The sequence below is a fragment of the Macaca nemestrina genome, chromosome 3, assembly GCF_043159975.1.
Source record: "Macaca nemestrina isolate mMacNem1 chromosome 3, mMacNem.hap1, whole genome shotgun sequence".
Taxonomy (NCBI): domain Eukaryota; kingdom Metazoa; phylum Chordata; class Mammalia; order Primates; family Cercopithecidae; genus Macaca; species Macaca nemestrina.
The window spans coordinates 86520437-86541427 of record NC_092127.1 but is presented as its reverse complement, the minus strand read 5'-3'; the positions used below and the strand labels follow the sequence as shown (position 1 = coordinate 86541427).

General features: G+C 38.1%; 1 protein-coding gene across 2 annotated transcripts in view; it reads left to right on the top strand.

Moving 5' to 3' along the window:
* Positions 1–3565: 3565 nt before the first annotated feature.
* Positions 3566–20991, top strand: part of LOC105486337 (nuclear factor kappa B subunit 1) — a 123121-nt gene continuing 105695 nt past the window's right edge. For both annotated transcript variants that reach the window (XM_011749189.3, XM_011749190.3), the window contains exon 1: positions 3566–3696. The gene's annotated coding sequence lies outside the window, so the exon portion shown is untranslated. The remainder of the gene's footprint in view (positions 3697–20991) is intronic.

Here is a 20991-nt window from a genome sequence, read left to right as displayed (position 1 = left end):
CAGAATTCTCTGCACACTGGCATTTCCAACATAGTTTCATGAGAAGGGAAATTTGTGTAGTTTCAATGATTTAGTGATGCTATGGTTTATTTGTCCCCTCTAAACCTCATGTTGAAATGTGACCCCAATTTTGGAGGTAGGGCCTAATGGGAGATGTTTGGGTCATGGGGGTGGATCCCTCACAAATAGATTGATGCTTTTCCCTGCAAGGAGGAGAGGATGACTGAGTTCTCACTGTATTCGTTCCTATGAGAGCTGGTTGCTAAAAAGTTTGGCACGTCTCCCCTCTCTCTCGCCATATGATCTCTGCACACACCACCCGCCTTTGCCTTCCATTGAGTGGAAGCAGCCTGAGGCCTTCACCAGACACATACGCTGGTGACATGCTTCTTGTATAGTCTGCAGACTGTGAGCCTAATAAACCTCTTTTCATTATAAACTACCCAGTCTTGGGTATTCTGCCATAGCAACACAAATGAACTAAGACAAGTGACAAACACAGTATAACTTGTCTTTTAGACAATATTGATGCCTGAAATTCCACATTGAGGCATTTTTTTTCTCTTCATAGCCTGATAATGGTAAATACCTTCTGACACTTTAGGATGGATGAATTTGTAAGAAATATTCCTGGAAGCAGGTTTGTACAGAGTATAGAGAAAATGTTGGGTAACAAAGCAGGAACGGAGGAGGGTTAATCAGCGAGCCAAAAAGAGTAAACTGAAGGCTTTTACAGTTTTATCTGCTGTGCTGCATGGAATTACATCCCCCCAAAACGTATGTTCAGGTCCTAACCACAGGTACCCGTGAACATGAGTTTATTTGGAACTACGATCTTTGCAAATGTTATCAAGTTAAGATGAGGTAATACTGGATTGGGGTGGGCTCTAAATCCAATGACTGGTGTCTTCATAAAAGAAAGGTGAGGGAGATTTGAATATAGGGACACAAAGGAAACACAGGGAAGGAGACCATGTGACCATGTAGGCACAGAATGAAGTGTTGCACCCAAGCCAAGAATGGCAAGGATTGCTGGAGCCACCAGAAGCTAGGAGGCGGCAAAGGATTCCTCCCTAGAGTCTTCAAGGGAGCATGGCCTTGATGGCACCTTGAGTTCAGAATTTTAGGCTCCAGGACTGTGACAGAATAAATTCCCATTGTAAGTCATTCAGCCGGTGGTAACTTTTTACAGCAGCCCCAGGAAACTAACATGCCTGCTCAACACCCTACCCTCAATTTTAAGTTCATTTTATGGAATCATTTTGAGTTTGGAGTCTGATTTAATCCCTTTCAGTAATTAACACTCTTCATTTTTTACCCCCAAATATGTCACACTGGCTCTACTCTTGTAACAATTCTATTTACCTATCTTTTGGTAATGGGGCTGCCACTCCTTGCAGAATGAAAAGTAGAGCGTGTATGCTCATACCTCCCAAAGTGGGGGAAAATCCACACCCCTTACACTTTGTTTCATGGGAACTTGCAGACTTCTTACTCATGTCACTGGCAAAAATCATTTTACATAAACTATATTTCAATCTCCTATAGTATTGGCATAATTTCTAATCTGTCCCATAAATAACAACACATAATTTCTTTCTTTCTTTTTGAGACGGAGTCTCGCTCGGTCTCGCCCAGGCTGGAGTGCAGTAGCACAATCTCGGCTCACTGCAACCTCTGCCTCCGGAGTTCAAGCGATTCTCCTGCCTCAGCCTCCCAAGTAGCTGGGATTACAGGCGCCTGCCACCAAGCCCGGCTAATATTTTGTATTTTTAGTAGAGACGGGGTTTCCCCATATTGGTCAGGCTGGTCTCCAACTCCTGACCTCAGGTGATCCACCTGCCTCGGCATCCCAAAGTGCTGGGATGACAGGCGTGAGCCACCGCACTCGGCCCACAAAATTTCTTAAAAAGTCGTTGTGTTCAGTCTTTATGGATCCTCTGAATTCCACCTGCTCAGCCTCCAGGAGCTAAATGAGATCGCTTAAAGGTCAACTGTTGGGTGCCTCCAAGGTCGCCCCAGAGGCTCCTGTCATAGGCAATCAAATGAATCTCTGTTTTTACTTTTGGTTGTGCGCGTATGTGTGGTTTTTTTGTTTGTTTTGTTTTGTTTTTTGTTTTTGCCAGAAAAACACTCCACCAAGAAGGTTTTTATAACCTAGTGGAGGAGGAGGACGGAGAGTGGGCACAAAACGACTAGGATGAACATGCTATAAGGAATCTGAATGCCACTGCACTATTGCCTGGTAAGGACCTGATTACCGATATTTTAAAGCTAAGCTTTCAGTTGTCACTCGACCCACTAGTGAAACAATGAGCTCTAAAATATATGTTTCAGCTCAAGATTTCTTATGTGGGGAGGTAATGCAACCCAAGGTATCCCCAGCCTGTGCCTAGTACAGCGCCCAGCACTAAAGCAGCTCAGATGCCAGTGAACGGTGGTCACTGGCAGGCCTGTCAATGGGTGCCAGTAGCGGTCTCTTCAGAGAAAAAGAAAACTCCCCTCTGCCAGATCAGTATTTTATGAGCTGTAAACCAAAACCATTGCTACCACCATCACTATAATTCTATCCACAGTAATTATCATAAAGGCCTAACAATGCCTTGTAGATGAATATTGAGTAACTGCCCTATAACGAGGATATTTAAGACCGCACCAAAAACCAGTAGAGGGTTATACTTTACTGGACACAAGTCGGTTATGATAACGAAATTCTAGTTTAATCTGTGAAGAGATCTGAATGTAACTGAGACACATTTAAATGGAATATACAGATGAGCTTTATTTTTATATCTGGCATGCTTGGATCCATGCCGACCCTCCAGCTGCTCGGGCCTGCCCTTAGGGGCTATGGACCGCATGACTCTATCAGCGGCACCGCCGCCGCCTCCGCGCCGCCTGTGTTCCCGGACCACTGGGCCCGGCTGGCGCTTCCTGGGGGCGTCCCTACCGGCTCCAGCCCTCGGGATTTGGGAGCGCCCGGCTAGGAAGCCAGAGTCACGCCGGGGATCCCGGCGTCCAGGCCGCCTAACGCGCGCCCCTCGCCCGGCGCCCCGAAGCGGCCCCGAGGGGCGGGAGCCCAACCGAGCAACGAGGCCGGGCCGGGGGCGCACGGCCCCCAAAAGTGCGGGCTTCCCCCACCCCCGGCAGCGACCCCACCTCCCGCCCCCGCTGCGTGCGCGCGTGTGTCCGTCTGTCTGTATGCTCTCTCGACGTCAGTGGGAATTTCCAGCCAGGAAGTGAGAGAGTGAGCGAGAGAGAAAGAGAGAGAAGTGCACCAGCTAGCCGGGGCAGGAAGAGGAGGTTTCGCCACCGGAGCGGCCCGGCGACGCGCTGACAGCTTCCCCTGCCCTTCCCGTCGGTCGGGCCGCCAGCCGCCGCCGCCCTCGGCCTGCACGCAGCCGCCGGCCCCGCTCCCGGAGCCCAGCGCCGCCGAGGCCGCAGCCGCCCGGCCAGTAAGGCGGCGCCGCCGCCCGGCCACCGCGCGCCCTGCGCTTCCCTCCGCCCGCGCTGCGGACATGGCGCGGCGCTGACTGGCCTGGCCCGGCCCCGCCGCGCTACCGCTCGCCCCGACCCGCACCCGGGCCCGCTCGGGCTCCGGCCGGCCACCGCCTCTTCCCTCTCCAGCCCGCAGGCCCGCGCCGCCCAGGAGGGAGAGACCTGCGCCAGGAGGCCGAACGCGGACTCGCCACCAGGGTAAGCCAAACTCGGGCGAGTGGGGGCCCGGCAGGGGACGCGTGGCTCGAGTCCCGCCATCCAGCTCTCCGCACCCCCTCCAGCCCCACTCGGACTTCCTCATTCCTGCGCTAACCGCTGGGCTAGACCGTGGGAGGAGGTTGACAGTAGTGAGAGGCACATGGGATTGGCGACAGCGGGGTAAGGCACATCCGGACCTCGCAGGGGCTAGTCGGCCGAAGGGCCGTGGCTGCCCGGCGCTCATTTCTCTTCACGTCCCTCCGCGGGGTGGGAACGCGAATCGGAGGGGAACTCTTACAAACTTTTAAAATCCCCCAACCCCAGCCCCAGCTGGGGGATAGTGAGAAGGTTGAGGTGCGCTGCGGCGCGGAGGAGAGAGGGAAGGTGGTTGGTGCAGTGCAGAACCAGATTTCACCTAAGGGCGTTCCATGAAATGAAAGAAGAAGTGCTTGTCAGTCCTCCTGGCAGGGAAAGCCCTCTCCAGCTCCCCAGAATTGAATAGGAGAGTCTATTCATCCCTCTCCTACTTCTAAAAGAAGCCTGGCCCTCTCTCTGTCTCTTTTTCTCTCCCTCCCCCCACCCCTCCGTACACACACACACACACACACACACACACACACACACACGATATAGTCACCTGCTATAGGACTTGATTCTGATCCTCTGGGGCCTGGCATTTGAGAGAGAAAATAAATTACCTAGTTGGATACTTAGAGCACTTTTTAGACTTGATTATGTAAAATTCTTGGACAGTGCCACCATGTATTATGCATGACTTCTGAAACAAAAACAATGTAAAAACAAAGCCTATCCTAAATGTAAGTTTTTCTATGGTCCTTAAAAACAGACACCAGGGAATGTTTGCCCTGACTTACTGGTCTATCCTGAAACTGAAATGGGACTTAATGATACAGGATTTAATTATCAAGATTTGAGACATTTTCATGGACTTTGTTAAGTAGAGGTTTTCAGCATTACAGTTTATGAAATAACCATATTTAACTCAAAGATTTTGTTATAAAGCTTATAATCTGAAAAAATGCTTATGGTATTACTAGAACATTTAATAACTCTGGCATCAAAATATTCTACACACTGGTGATCTTTAGTAAATACTAAAGGTTAGGGTCAAGATGTTCAATAATTTTCTTCTAGCAGAATCCCACAACTGAATATTGTCAAGCAGTTTAAACTGCATTCGTGTTTGTTAAAACTTTAAAAGGGAAACTTAAATTTGAAGTATGTTGTTTTTCTGATTTTAATATTGTGCTTTCTAGAGATGAATCCTTTTACTGCTTGAGGCACTATGGGAATTATGTGTTTAAATGTATGTATTTAAATTTGAAGCAGTGTACTTTTTTCAGTTTATAAACTTGGGAAGACAGGAAATGAAAAGATTTATTTCCTGTAGAATTTTACGTTCATGATTTAATTGAATTGCTGAAATGAAAAGAACATATACGATGAATGGAGACTTGGAATCTGAGATTATTCATCCATATTGATACACCTGCAATTCCTAAATGCCCTCCCCTGCTTGTTTAGATAAAATGTCTTCCTGGTCTGCAACCTACTGGACAAACTTGAACACAAAGGAACACACGTTTTATGTACATTTAATACTGGAACCGAAAAGCTGCTTGCAGTGAAAAGCAAACCACTTCTAAACTCTTTGACACTTTTTAAGGAAAATAGTATAATCGTTTTGGGGTTGGTGGTGATTTGAAAATCTTTTATCTTTTTTTCTGAAATTTCATTCTTACGTTCGTCGTTGGCACTCACTTGTGCTGAGTAAATGCCCCTGTTTTTCAAACACAGATAGTAAATACTGGGGTATACATACAAAAATAGTCCTTCCCCTTTGTAAGCATTGCTTTGATCTTTGCACTTCCTTTTTACTCTACCTCTTAAACAAGATCTGTGATGACTGAGTTGATTAAAGCACAATTAATCTTGAAATAGGAAGAATTTTAGATTTAGTGATCATATTCCTTACATTTCTGTTGTTACTGTTCCTGGAAACAAATTGAAGTAGTGTGAGAAACTAATTATTTATGTAGGTTGTTTTAGCTACACTTTTAGACTTGCAGATAATTGATTAAGTAAGTTACTACCTTGACTTTCAGGGATTGCTCATTGTGGTAGATACGAGGTCTAGATAGGGAATTGGCAGCTACATGAATGTTGGACTATCATTCCATCAGCAAGACCTTATTTTTACCTAATTTATGAGAGGTATTTCTCTCTTCAGAAGAGGTGAAAGTTCTGGCTTCTGAGGGGAAGTGGTTACTTCATAACCTTCAATTGGTTTGAACTTGGGAGAAGTAAGAAAAGTAGTCGATATTTTCAAACAATAAAATAATTGTGTCTGAGTTGCTGTATGGATTTTTCATGAAGTACTCAAAAATGTCATCTTTTTCATCTTCAGGTCTTAATAGATGTGCTCTTCTGAGCATAGAATTGACTGCAGTAGGAAGTGTATCTGGAAATGCACAGTACTGTTGTATAACCAATAGAGTAAATACTCAGATTATGCGCTTCTAGTCCACAGATTGATCAGAAATCACATTAACAGGAATGGATGTCTATGAATGAATGGCTATGCAAAATTTCTCATTAGCTTTTTTACTTTTAGTAGGAAGTTTGTTTTATTTGGTTGGTCTCTTGGTTTTCTGTTTACAATGTGAATTGTCTACAGTAGTGGGATTGTTATATTAGAAGAGAAGGAGAAGGCAAAATAGAAGTTAGTGCCAGAGGATATGTTAAGATATGCTGCTCCTACATCTACGTTTGTGTCTAATCAGCGTTAATTGATGACTACGTCTTGGTAACCAGTAGACCATACTGGAGCAATTTACTCTGCTTTTTGGGAATTAGTTCTCATTTGCACTCTTGCACTTCCCATGAATATTGAACTCACTTGCAGTGTTCTTAGAGGTGAGCAATAAACCATCAAGAGCATATGATATCTCTTTGAATTCTGTCACTACTTTGGAGACAGAGAGTTTGGAAGAACTGAAGCTACTCAGCCTCAGGGAGAAAGGTTTGAACATTTTGGCATAGTCCTGCAAGTCAATTTGGCTCCTTGACTGTGAATTTTTTTTAATCAAAAAAGATTAATATTTGAAACCACATAATTTGGTACAGTTAATAGTTCTGGTAACATAACCAAGCCTTTTATCTTTGTAATATTTCATTAATTAGTATCCAGTGCCTCACTTTTAGAAGAAAAAAAGAGAAAAAAGTAGTTAACATTCTTTTAATGATGATGAAATTGCTTCATACTTTTGGTCTCTGCTGTATTAGAGGTTGTTCCTGGGTGCAAATTAATATACTGTCTTTTACATTTCCGGAGGTTGTTGACCTGGCCTTGAAGATCAGCCAACAGTTTAGAAAATAAGTTGTGCAAATTGCATTGCTTCACCTCAGATAATTTAAAGCCTGACAGTTCTGTATAAAATAAGAGTCACATAAGATGCAATTTGTTAAAGATTATAGAAATCTCAGAAGATAGATTATGGATGAAAATATTTGTTTAATTTCGAGTACTAATAATAAAAATAGTGCATTTTACATTTTAAAAAGAAAACAATTTTTATTCTCATATTTTCTGTAGTAACTAATACAGATTTAATTATCAATAATACAAATTTCATCTGCTTTAATTTATTGCCTGTTTTTGAAATTAGAATAATGATATATTTGGTTTAATTATCCATTACTAATTGCCTTATTATTTTTCATTCATCTTTCACCATTAATCCAGAAATAGCTTCTCTTTTGACCCATGCCTTCAGTAGATATCAACAGATTTGAATTCATCTATGGATCCTATTAGTTTAAACTGTGAAAAATTTTGACTGCTTAAGCTTTAAAAAAGAATTTATATATTCTATATGGCTTATTCTTTAAGCTAGCCAAAATTATTTAAAAAATGAAATAAAAAGAAAGGAAAAGCTGAGAGAATCAAATTCTCTAGTTCAACTAAAAAGAAACAATATCTAATCAATACTGATGAGAAATAGCTGATGCTTAACATTGTACTTGTTGGTACATAGTAAGCAATCAGTAACTGTTTAATGAATGAGGGACATGAAGTTGTTGCAAAATTATTTTGTTTTTTTAAATGGACAGCCATCTTCTATAAGGAACAAAAATTACATTATTTTGCTTTGCCTTCTGGAAAGAAATGAACCCAAAATAGTCCTTGAGTCCTAGATATTATGGAAATCTTATCTAAAGACCACTTGAAGTTTACTAGAACAAATAATTTATTAAAAAGTACCTGGCGCCTTCCAAAAGGGGAACATTTCATTCTGAAAGAGGCATTTATAAACTAGAAAGAAAAATGCCTTTTAGTTTCAAAGTTTTAGAGGCACCAGAGCAAGATAATAAAGTAATTGGAATTATAAAAGGTGCTTGTAAAATTGAAAAATGTAACTTTTTGGTGAAATTAGAATTTCTGTACACTCCATTGAAACTGAAATGTCAAATACTAATACCTCCAAAAAAGAAACAATGCCACAAGCACTGTTTGGTAGCCTAAGAATTGTTAACGCTTATCTAAATTAATCAACTAAAACGTTAAAACAAAATATGTTATTTTGTTGTTACCTTTGAAATTAAACACCTATCACCCATAAATCTGTGAATGTTAAAAGTTACTAGATGGCAAACCTCAGGAACAAGCAGCCAATTTGCAGGGTTTACTGTACTTTCCACTTTCATACTTTAATGATTTTTGCAACACTGTAGAAGCTGGGGCCTCATCCTGGCAGAGTTTGTTCATTATTTTTCAGTTGTAGCATTTTTTAAAAGTTGGCCTTGAATTTCTGAATTGAGCCATTTATTTTTTGTGGGCACAATTTTTTGAATGAAATATACCATTTAGACTAGAAAAGAGCAAAATGCCAATACTCCCTGTCCTAGTGTCATTGTGCCCCCAGGAGCCCTAAGGCAGTCCTGTGGGAAAATAACCATTTTATTGAGTGCTGCTCACTTCAGTTCAGTCTGCTTTGCTGCCACTTAGTTCTGGATCTGACCCTGATCTCCCCTCACATCACTCACAACAAACATTCAAGTTTAAAAATTAATTTAAAAGTTAGTTACATGTATATATGTAACTAATGTGTATATGAAATATACTGATATATATTGGTTACATATATAGATATGGCAACAACCAAAAAGGTTATATATATACATATTTGTAACTAATATGTACATTAAATATAATGATACATATGTATAAATATGTATTTGTAACTAATATATATTAAATATAATTATATTAGTTACAAATTAAATATAATTATATTAGTTACAAATACGTATATATAATATTTTTTGTTGCCAACAAACTGAGGAAGAAATTAAATGTTAACATATATAACAATTGCACTGTAAAGCCGTCATTATTGAAAAGTACTCTGAAGATTAATAGTGGCAGTGTTTGTTAAAATAATAAAATAATCCAAGCACTCTGCCTGTGACTTCCCCATGAGATGGCCTCCAGAAAAAAATAAATTTTTCTGTGTTCCCTTATGAGTTCAGTCTGCAGCTTCTGGGCACAAAGAGAAGCATAAACAAAACAAACAAGGCTCTAACTTTGTCATAATCCTTACTCTACTAGTAGAAATGTATGGACAATTCATACGTTTCATATTGGAAAATAAAGCTATTAGATTTTTCTTTGAGATGAACCTTTTTTTTTTTAATTTTAATTTTAATTTTTTTTTTCGGTAGAGACGGAATTTTGCTCTGTTGGCCAGGCTGGTCTCAAATTCCTGACCTCAAGTGATCCACCCACCTCAGCCTCCCAAAGTGCCGGGATTACAGGAGGGAACCACCTAGTTTGACCAAGATGAACCTGTTTGATAAATGAGGCTCACTAATATTTCTAGGATTTACTTTTCACTAACTTGAACTAAAGAAAGTATAAGACCTGCATAAAGTTGAACATACCTCTACAATGTCCCATTTTAAAAAGCAATTTGTTTTTATGAATTTTGTTTCTTAAAAACAGCAGTTATTTCAAAAAATTATTATTTTTATTATGTATCATATCATTTGGACTGAAAATACTATACCATATTTCAGTGTTAGGGCACACCTATCCCTCTTTATCTCAGACATCAATTCTACCATATAACAAGTATGTAAAAAAGAAAACATAAAAGTGATGACAGACTCCCTAATCAACCTATTTATTGGTTCTAAGCCCAAGCCCGCAGTTCATTTAAATAGTGAAAATAAATTACTTAATTGTCTTAGAAAATATGTCTTGCATGACAAGAATTTTAGGAATGAGAAAATAACTATTTTTGGATGTTTTAACACAAATTCCCAACTCATGTTTTATTGATATTTGAAGAACCCCTTTGTTTACCAGTTCTTAAGTATAGGCTTATTTTGTAGGATTTAACCATGTATTGGTGTTTGACTGTTAAGACTTGATTTATAACCTTCAGTGTCTTTCTCTTTTAAATGGGATATGGACTTGGTAATGAGGCCAGAGGAGAATACCTTACAATTTATAGTATCTACTTATAATACAAGAACCTTCATGATTTATAAAATTAAAATGATGATGATGTGGGACGATGGAAGAAGCGTGTATGGGTGACTATTTATGTAGAGGAAATTAGAAGTAGAAAGCAATGTTAAGAAGTTAAGAATTAAAATGAAATTAAACTTAATTGTTTGCTCAGTTTCATAGTCAGGAAAGTACTTAAATCAGCAATTGATTTATGTAAAATCAAAACTGAAAACTGAATATATAATCTAGGAAATAGGAAAAAAAATTTTAATGTGTTCGTACTGCTAATTTCAAACCAATCAGAAAACCTGGGGAACTAATTTTCAGAGGAGATCGCTTAAAGTGAACCAAAAATATAGCCATTTCTCTACCCTATTCATTTAATGCATTCATTTATTATACTGCTAATACATGATAAGGTGTATAAGTCAAGTATCATTTGTATATGTGTATGTGATTTGAAACCTAAGAGTCTTTTGAAAGATTGGTCAAAGCAAAGGATAATGAAAGCATAAAGATTTAGGGGGAAGAGTCCTTTATAAAAATTAAGACTTAAACTTTGTTATCGACTTGAATGTGAAGGTAGAATAATCTAGAAAGAGAATGAGAATTATAAATAAAAGTACAAATCATATATCTCATGGTTGAGATATACAATGAGAAAAATTGTGTATCTCATCTAATGTGGGGTCATAATGAAAGGAGTAAGAGAGGTTGCCCTTGGATAGAACCTTTTAGCAGACATTTCATAATGGATTATCACATTTTTACTAAACTGATAAGAATGGACATTTTCACCACATTATGAAAAAACACTTCAGAAGTCAGTTGCAATCAAGCAAATATAAGTACCTGGGAAATTAAAATCAAAAGCATGGTAGTCCAACAATAGTCAAATGCATTTACTTGCTCTCATACCATATCATAGCATTAATTTGACGTAATATATTTATGGTGTCTCTTTATATATTTACTTGATTTCCCATTTAAGACATTTAACCAAATTTAACAAGCAATCCTTAGAAACTTTAAAAATATTTCCCATTTTAAACCATTACATAATCTTTTACCCTGCAGTTACAATTCTTTTTATGATGGGCGGGGAAGTATCCCATTTCTCTTAGAAAGTCTCCTATAATAGCCAAATAGGAGTCAGTCCAAGTTGCTTAGAGAGGCAGTTCAATCCTGTGTTGAAATAGATGACTTTTGGAGTAATTGTCCTATGTTTACTAAATATCTGTTGAACTGTAGGAGTCCAGTCATTCAAGGCAAGCCACAGAAATCATTTTATTGATGAGACACTTAAGTATCTTCACATCTATATGCCAGTATTAAATTTCTCATCATCCCTGATCCCCACCCCTCTGCACAGATTGGTATCCCCAGCACATTAGGGAATGCAGTTGTTAGCTTGTTAGGGTCCATTCAGTAGATTTCCCATGCCAGAAATCTAGAAGCCCTTCTTACACATTCTGCTTTCTTCTTCAGTCAGTCACCAAGTTCTATCAAGTCAGCCTCCTCATCTCCAGAATCCATCCCTTCCTCATTGAATTTCTAGATTTTATTTTTGCATTGTCTCCTGCTTCTGACCCATCCTTCATTTTGCATAATGGTCAGCTTTCTAAAGTGTAAATTGGATCATATCTCTGCAGTGAATCCCAGTTGTCTTCACATGCTGATACCCACATACCTCACCCCCTTACTCCCTCCGCTGTTCCGCAACCATCCCCTAATCTCAAATCCTCCACACCAACCTTCAGTTTCCTACTCACAGTTTCTGACTTTTAATACCTTTGCTTATGCCCTCCCTGTATGAGAAGTGCCTTTTCTTTCCTAGCCATCCTGCTAACTACTAAACCCTTAGGCCTGGTTTGAGCATCACCATTTCTCTCACTTGCCTTTCTGTTTTCTCCCTCTCCTCTCCATAAAGAGTTATGTGGCCCCATTCTGTGTTCTGAATTCCTGTGGGTCCTAGAAAAGAAACATCTTGAGGGCAAGGAGTTCATCTTACTTACTTTTTATTTGCACAGCACCTAGTATGTTTGCTGAATAAGTAAATACTGAACAAGATATCAAGAGACAGTGCTGCCAATTAACTGTGCGGCTCAGAGCAAGTTAATTAACTTCTCTGAGTCTTATTTTTGTTCTGTAAAAAAAAGAGGTTCGACCAAATGAGCATCTCTCTCTAAAATTATGTGTTTCTTTGATATAATTGTATTAATTGGAAGACTTCAGATTTTCTTGCCATATTGAGATAGGTCAACTTAAGAAAAATGCATGTGAGTAAGTACCAAGCCAATTCTTGATTATCAATATGATATTATGAGGAACTGCCCATTTTTTAGATAATGAGTTACAATTTTTAGTCTCAGTATAGCTTCTTTTTCAAATCCAGATGTTTCTGGTGTTGCATTTTTTCATTATTAACCAGTCTCTTACATTCATATTTCTCCAAAGAAATTTATGGAAAGCTTGAGGGAAAAATTGAATATAAAGTTTAATATTTAAATGCTGGATTGATTCAAGGTCTCACTAATTATAACTATATTTGGAGGGAGAAGAAGGGGAGGTGGTGGTAGTATGAGATGAATCCTCCTCTGTTCCTTCCTAGAAGGAACACAACGTCCTACATCAAGAAGAAAGACAGAAGCATATCTTGGAGATATGAAAAGAACCACCGGGTAAACCAAAAAGAAAAAGAGTGTTAAAAAGTCAGCCTTTGAAAAGCAGGATTGGAGATGAGGGGTGGGGTAGTGGAAGCATTGCTTGTTTATAGAAACTCTTCCATCTTCGCATAGTATGATTTTGTTGTTTTTATTATTTTTTCCTTCCTTTTTTTGACCTCCAGCTTTAGCATAGTACAGTTGACAGAAATTATATATGTTTATGGTATACAAGTTGACGTTTTGGTATACATATGCATTGTGAAATTATTAAATCAAGCTGATTAACAGAAGTAGGGTTTTATTTCTTTAATAGTGATTCATTTGAATATATGTTGAGTCCTTTCTTTGTGCCAGACACAGTTCTAAAGACAAGGCATACAGTGCCAAACAAGACAGAAATCCAGAAATTCATGGAGCTTAAATCATGTAGTCTTTTCAGTTTTTAAAATTTTCTTGCTGGGCATAGTGACTCACACCTGTAATCCCAGTACTTCAGTAGGCCGAGAAGGGAAGATTGCCTAAACCCAGGAGTTTGAGACCAGCATTGACAAAATAGCAAGACCCCGGTCTCTACAAAAAAAATTAAAAATTAGCTGGGCAATGTAGCACATGACTGTGGTCCCAGCTCTTTAAGAGGCTGAGGTAGGAGCATCACTTGAGCCTGGGAGGTTGAGGCCTCAGTGAGTGGCAATTGTGCCACTGCAGTCCAGTCTAGGCAACAGAGCAAGACTCTGTCTCAAAAAAAGAAAAAAATAAAAAATAAAAAAAGAAACTTTCTTTTTACATTAGCCTTTTTTAAGTTGAAGAATCCCATAGCTAAAAAAGTACACAAATATTAATGCTGCAACTTTAGAGATTTATCTCAAGGTGAACACGTTTAACCTAGTTGGTGGTCAAGAAATAGTATACTGGCAGCACTGCAAAAGCATCCTATCTGTCCTTTCTTAGTTAGGACCCCTTCCCTCCACTGTCATTTAAAAGATTTCACGAACAACTTTTGGATTATGTGTATGTCAATTCTATGACTCATATATATCCACATAGACAGTGAAGCATTGACTGAATGAATTCATTATTCCAAGGTGCTAATAATGAGCTTCACACCAGTGGGAACTCTGCTGTGTCAGGTGGGCCCTAAGGTCAGTTCATTCTGGATATTCCTCACTAAACAAAATACTGTTTTTCCTAAGTTGTTAGTAAAAAAATATAAAACTGATTACATTCTCATTTACTTATTATGAATTTAAAAGTAAATATGTTGCTTAATACCAAGTAGCCAGGGTCACTGACAAAGAGACATGGGAGAAAGAAGTATTCACATCTGATGTTATCAGACATAGAAAAGAGAGTAGAGTTCACCTATTTCTCCCCACTCATTTTATACATTGACATCTGTATGTATGTTGTTTTGTTTTGTTTTGTTTGTTTGTTTGTTTTGAGATGTGGTGTTGTGCTGTCATACAAGCTGGAGTGCAGTGGTGCAATCATGGCTCACTGCAACCTCGACCTCCTGGTCCCAAGCTATCCTTCCACCTCAGCCACCCAAGTAGCTAGGACTACAAGCATGCACCACCACGCCCGGCAAAATTGTAATTTTATTTTACTTTTTAAAATTTTTGTAGAGATGGGGTCTCCCTATGTTGCCAAAGCTTGTCCCAAAACACCTGGACCTCCCAAAGTGGTGGGATTATAGGTGTGAGCCACTACACCCAGCCATGTGTATGTTAAAAGAGTTTATCTGTATGAATGGTCAGTGTAGAAAGGGCTTCATGGAGCCTGATTTTGATGGCATGCAAATTATGATATTTGTGTATATGTAATCAGAAGGCCTTCACCGTGATTATTTCTTCAAGGGAACCCTTTGTGCCTCCAGGGTGATCGTACCCCTGTTCATAGGACCAAACATTGCTGGTTCACATAATGACTCTTTTTCTTTTGAAACATAAAGGACATATTTTTATGGATTTTTGAGGATTAATAGAATAAAAATCTAAAATAAGTCATATTCAGATTCAAGAGAGCTAGATCAGTTTCTCTATGTTTGAACAAAAGACTACTAGTCTCTTAATTCATAATGCATGAGGTCTACTTCTTCCTCAGTCTGAAAATTTGAATATTCCAAAATGGTACTCAAGGCAGAGGCTACACATATCAAAATTAAAATCCTCTGATACTATGTTTTTAGGGAAGAAGAAATCTGTAGCATTAGAAATGTAGACGCAAAAGGTCAGAACAAAGTCCAGTATGTCAAGTCCCTTTTTAATGCCATCTGAATGAAAGACCTCACACCATGAACAGAGGTATTGAAGCAGTTTTTATGTGGAAATGGTAGGCAGCAGTATCTCAGGAGTGACTTTAATTATAACATTTAAGGTTTTATCTAACTTATTATAATCTTTAAAGAACTTCCCTAGCTCTACAAGTTTATTCTTGGCAGAGTTTGTCCTAATATAGTATTAATAAAAATAAATTTTACTTAGAGTATGATATAAATTACTCTTAATTACAATATAATTTTAAAATGCCCAAAACATCTTTTGATCTTATGAATTTCAGTCCGCTATGATTAAGAAGACAACCATAGGCAAAAATTTGTTTTTTATGGAACACGTTGGAATGCATTCTAATCACTTCTCTAAGAAAATCCCTGTCCCCCATGATTATAGTGAACATGATACAGCAAGAATTTAGATGCTTCTTTCAGGGGGGTGAGGTTGTATATTCTATAGTCTATTGATTCTAAGAAGTACTTTTTTCTCCCCCAGTTTAACAGTTTTGCTTAATTATATACCTTTCAGGATTTGTTTTTTGGATATTTTTCTATTACTCGTTTCTGATTTAATTCTACTGTATTTAGATAACATACTCTGCATGCTTTCAATTCTTTGAAATTTATTGAGACTTATTTTATGGCCAGGGATGTGGTCTATCTTTGTGAATATTCCATGTGTACTTAAAAATAATGTGGACTCTGGGCCGGGCGCGGTGGCTCACGCCTGTAATCCCAGCACTTTAGGAGGCCGAGGCGGGCGGATCACGAGGTCAGGAAATCGAGACCATCCTGGCTAACACGGTGAAACCCCGTCTCTACTAAAAAAATACAAAACATTAGCCAGGCGTTGTGGCAGGCGCCTGTAGTCCCAGCTACTCGGGAGGCTGAGACAGGAGAATAGCGTGAACCCAGGAGGCGGAGCTTGCAGTGAGCCGAGATGGTGCCACTGCACTGCAGCCTGGGCGACAGAGCGAGACTCCGTCTCAAATAATAATAATAATAATAATAATAATAATAATAATTTGGACTCTAAAATCATTCAGTGGGGTTGTTGTAGACATACACTAGGTTCTTTTGATTGACAGTTTTGTTCCTAAGCTTTCTATACCTTTCCTACTGTGGTATGAATGTGTCCCCACCAAATTCAGGTGTTGAAACAGGATGACCAATGTGATAGTAGAAGAGGTAGAGCCTATAAGAAGTGATGGGATTACGTGCCCTTTTAAAAGGGCTTGCCGGAGGAAATTTGTCTCCTCTTGCCTTTCCGCCCACTGCCATGTGCGGACACAGCATTCCTCCCTTCTAGGGGATGCATCCCTCACCAGACACCAAATGCTGGTGCCTTCATCTTGGACTTCCTGTCTCCAGAACTGTGAGAAATAAACTTGGGCTGTTTATAAATTACTCAGTCTCAGCTATTCTGTTACAGCAGCACTGACAGACTAAGACATTTTCTGATGTTCTGTTGCTTTGCTTTTATCAATTACTGAGAGAGGAATGTTAAAAATCTTAACTGTAATTGTGGATTTGTCATTTTTTTCCATTAGTTCTTCTACTTTTTGCTTCATATATTTTGAAGCTTTGTTAATAGGTGCATACACAACAAGATCATTGCTTTTCTTTGATGAGTTGGCCCTTTGATTCTTACATGCAATGTTCCTCTTTGTCGGTAGTAATATTTCTTCTCTTGAAGTCTACTTTATCTGATATTTTAGAATATAGCCTGCTTTTCTTGTATTTAGCATTTGCATGATATAACTAGCCCAGTGTGCCATCTTCATACATTTAAACTGTGTCTTTAATATTAAAGTACAATTCTTATGAAAAGCATATACTTGAATCTTGCTTTTTAAAAATCCAATCTGATCATCTCTATCTTTTAGATAAGTTTACTCCAGTTCCATGTAATATTATTACTGGTACGTTGGGTTTAAGTCTCTCATCTTGGTAATTAATTATCTATTTGTACTATCTGTTCTTTATTCTTTTTTTTTTTTCTCCTTTTCTGCCATCCTTTGAATAAATCAAGTTTAGTGTTTTAAATTCCATTTTATCTCCTTCATTGGTTATTTTCTAAAGTGGTTACTTTACCACTTTAGAAACATATTTATTTATTACCATTTGCATCTTTGAGTCTATAATTAATTAATGTGAGAACTTGACAGTATTATACTTCTGTTTATCCTTCTGTGCTATTATTGTTATACATTTTACATCTTTGTATATTATAAACTCCAAAATATATTGTCTTGTTTTGCTGTGAAGAGTCAATTGTCTGTTTAGGAAATTAAGATAGAAGAAATCAAAGTATTGTGCTTACTCACATATTTATCATTATTGATGCTTTTTATTCTTTCATACAGGTCCAACTTTCTATCATTTCCCTTCAGCATGAAGAAGTTTTTTTAGCATGTCTTTTAGCAGATCTGCTGGTGATGAATACTCTTAGCTCTTGTTTACTTGAAAATGTCAATTTCACCTTTATTTTTAAAAGGTGTGTTTGCTGAATATTCTGGACCAATCTCTTTTTTTCTTTTATCACTGTAAAAGTGCCTTTACATTGCCTTCTAGCTTGTACTGTGACTAATGATCATCAGAAACATCATGCTTATCATGCTTATCATTGTTCCCCCATATATAATATGTCCTTTCTTGTCCTTTGTTGTTTTGGGATTTTTTTTTTCCTCTAGCATTAGTTTTTAAGAGTTTGGCTGTAATATGCCTAACCATGGTTTTATTTGTCTTTATCCAGCATAGAGATCTTTGAGATTCTTGGATCTGTGGGTTGAGTTTTAAAAAAATCAAAATTGGAAAAATTCTCAACTGGTGTTTTTTTGAATATCTTTTCTGTCTTTTTTCTCTTTCTGGAATTCCATGTTACAAATATGTAAGACTGCTTAATATTGTCCTGTAGGTCACTGAAGCTGTGTTCACTTCTTTCTGCCTCTTTTTTCTCTGTGATTCAGTTTGGAGAGTTTTTAATTGACCTTTCTTCTAGTTTATTGGCATTTTCTTTTATAATGTTAAATATGCTAAGTCCATCTAGTGAAATTTCATTTCAGTTCTAAAATTTCCATTCTTTTTTTTTAAAGAAAGGTATGTGTTTCTTTGCTGATATCGCCTATCTGTTCGCTCATTATCTTCATCTTTTCCTTTACATTATTGACCATAAGCTATTAGCCATTTTAATGTCATTGGTTGCTAATTTCGTCATTTGTGTCATTTTTTTTTCTCAGTCTTATTTTCCTATTTCTTTGCAGGCTTCATTATGTTTTATTGTACGTTGTGGATATTCCATTGTGGAGAGTTTGGGGTTTTTGTCTTCCTTTAAAACGTGTTGAGTTTTGTTGTAACAAGCAGTGAATTTACTGGTGAATCACCTGGTTTTACTAAGATAGGTTTAGAGTAGCCCTTATTTTAAGATGTTTCTAACTCCCATCATGTGGTCTTTCTGAAATCACAACTGAATGCTCACAGTGTTCAGTGATGTCTTTCACCCTGGATTATTACAGCTTCAGTGTCTCTCAGCACTATATGATGTCTGGAATTTCCATTTAGCTCTTAGATGTCCAGAAACTGTTTTCTATTAGGTTTGCAGGGTCTTGTCCTACAGTATCACAGCTTAGTATTTGGCCAGTGACCACAGCTGACCCCTATGTAGATTTCTGAGGCTCTTGCTTTTTGTTTAAAGCCTTTCTTTGTGATATTCTGCCCATTGCTGTTATCTCTTTGGGCTCTCCCTGAGTCATGATTTGGAAAGCGTCCCCAGTCAAAAAGTGAGGGCGAATTTAGAATTTACCTAAAGCACCTTATAATGTACTAGCCCTATGATATCCAGTGTCTTCAATTACATCTTTAGGTATTTTGTATGGCTTCACAATTGAGTATAGGAAGGTGGGAAGTTCAGATAACTGTTAATCTGTGACAACTAAAACCAGAATTTGACATTCTGACAAACTTGAAATTACAGTGCTTCTTAAAATTAATGCAGTATTTTTTAAAGAAAACAAAACAAAACAAAACAAGTGTCTTCCAATTTGGCAATACAAAAAAGCAAAACTCCCATCTCTACTTTTTAGACACTTCTATCCATTTGAGAAGATTATAAATATATAGATAAAGTTAGATTGCAGTAAAACTATGCTGTCTAGTGTTAAATCACCAGTATATATAAGTGTTATAGTTATTATGTGACTACAGAGCTATAGGTTACAGGAAAAATATAGGATTTCTTGGCAGAGATTGGATTTAACTAGAGCCTTAAAGAGTTGGTGCTATTGAGGTAGGAGGTAGAAAAGATGGCATTTCAGGATGCGGGGCATACTGTGAACAAATGTACAAGAAGGAAATGAGCAAGACATTTTGAATGATTAATCTGTCTATCATAGGGAGTTTTGGTTGGGACATAATAGTAGTTGATGCTTATAATGTGATTTAATATTATAATGTATGTGCTGAGTGTTTGAAGTCTTTGAACTTTATCTTATAAGTAATATAATAATATGATGTGAAAGATACTTAAAGAGGAAGAAACCCTGCAGCGAGGGAGAACAGTGCAGAGCCTATTACTGTCATTCAGGGGTGAGGCAATAAAGGTCTCTCCTAGGATGTTGGAAAGAAGGGAGCAGATCCAAGAAACAACATGAAGAAAATAATCAGCAGAAATTGGTTATTGACTAGACATGTGTGAGAATGATATATTGGCAGAAATTGGAAAGTCAAGAATGGGGCTCACTGCAGCAGGAATGATGAAATTGGTTTTAGATAGACAGGTGAAGGGATTTAAAACATTAACTTGTTTTTATAAAGGTATCACTGCTTAAAGCTAACGGTGATTTATTAATATTTGCACTCTGAAAGTTTTAACAGTTTTAATTTTCTGTATACACCGCAGTGTTTTGTATACTATACTTGCCTCTTTTGTTCAGTTGGGAATTGAGTAAACCAATAGAGTAAAAAAATGAGTACAAAGTGGGCTCTGACTAGAACTCTAGTGTGATTACTGAATTACCAAGATAATTAACCCATACCCCACATACACTCCATTTCCCATGACACTTACTATATTGCATTGTTTTTGCCTGTTTGCCTTCCTACTTCCTAAACTGTTGCATTAGTTCGCTTTTGTGGCATAAAAAAATCACCACAAAGAAAATTAAAGACAAATACTGATTATTTCTTCCAATTTTGTGGGCTGCCTAGGTCATCTGGCCTGGCCTGCTTTGGCTAATCTCTGAGGTCTTTTGGCTAGTCGACTGGTGCTGTTTGTAGCTACTCAGCTGGTGTCCTACTGCTGTTTGTCTGAAGTTGTTTTGGCTACTCCAACTGGTGCTACCGAGCCTCAGCTAGGACTACCTCTCTCTACTCCACATGGTCTTTGATTTTCCAGTGGCTGGGGCAGGCTTGTTCGCATGGTAACAATGTTCCAAGAAAGAGAATGATCTTTGCAAGGCCTCTTATAAGCTGGGTTTAGAACTTGCACTTCTACCAGTTCCTATTGGTCAGCGTATGTCCATAGGTCTGCCAAGACTCAAAGCACAGAGAAATAAATGTTTCCTCTTGTTGAGTGGCATATAAAAAAATGTGTGGTCATTGTTTTCAATCTACCACAACTGTAAGCTGTGTGAGTACAGGAACTACATCACTCTTGCGCACTTTGGTGCTGACATAGTAGTCATAAATATTTTTAGGTGAATGACTAAATTAATGAAGGAAGGAAAACATTCATGTAGTATTTCAGTATACTGTAGTTTTAAATTATAATATACATTTGATATAATTAATATATAAGTATATACATATATAATATATAAAATACT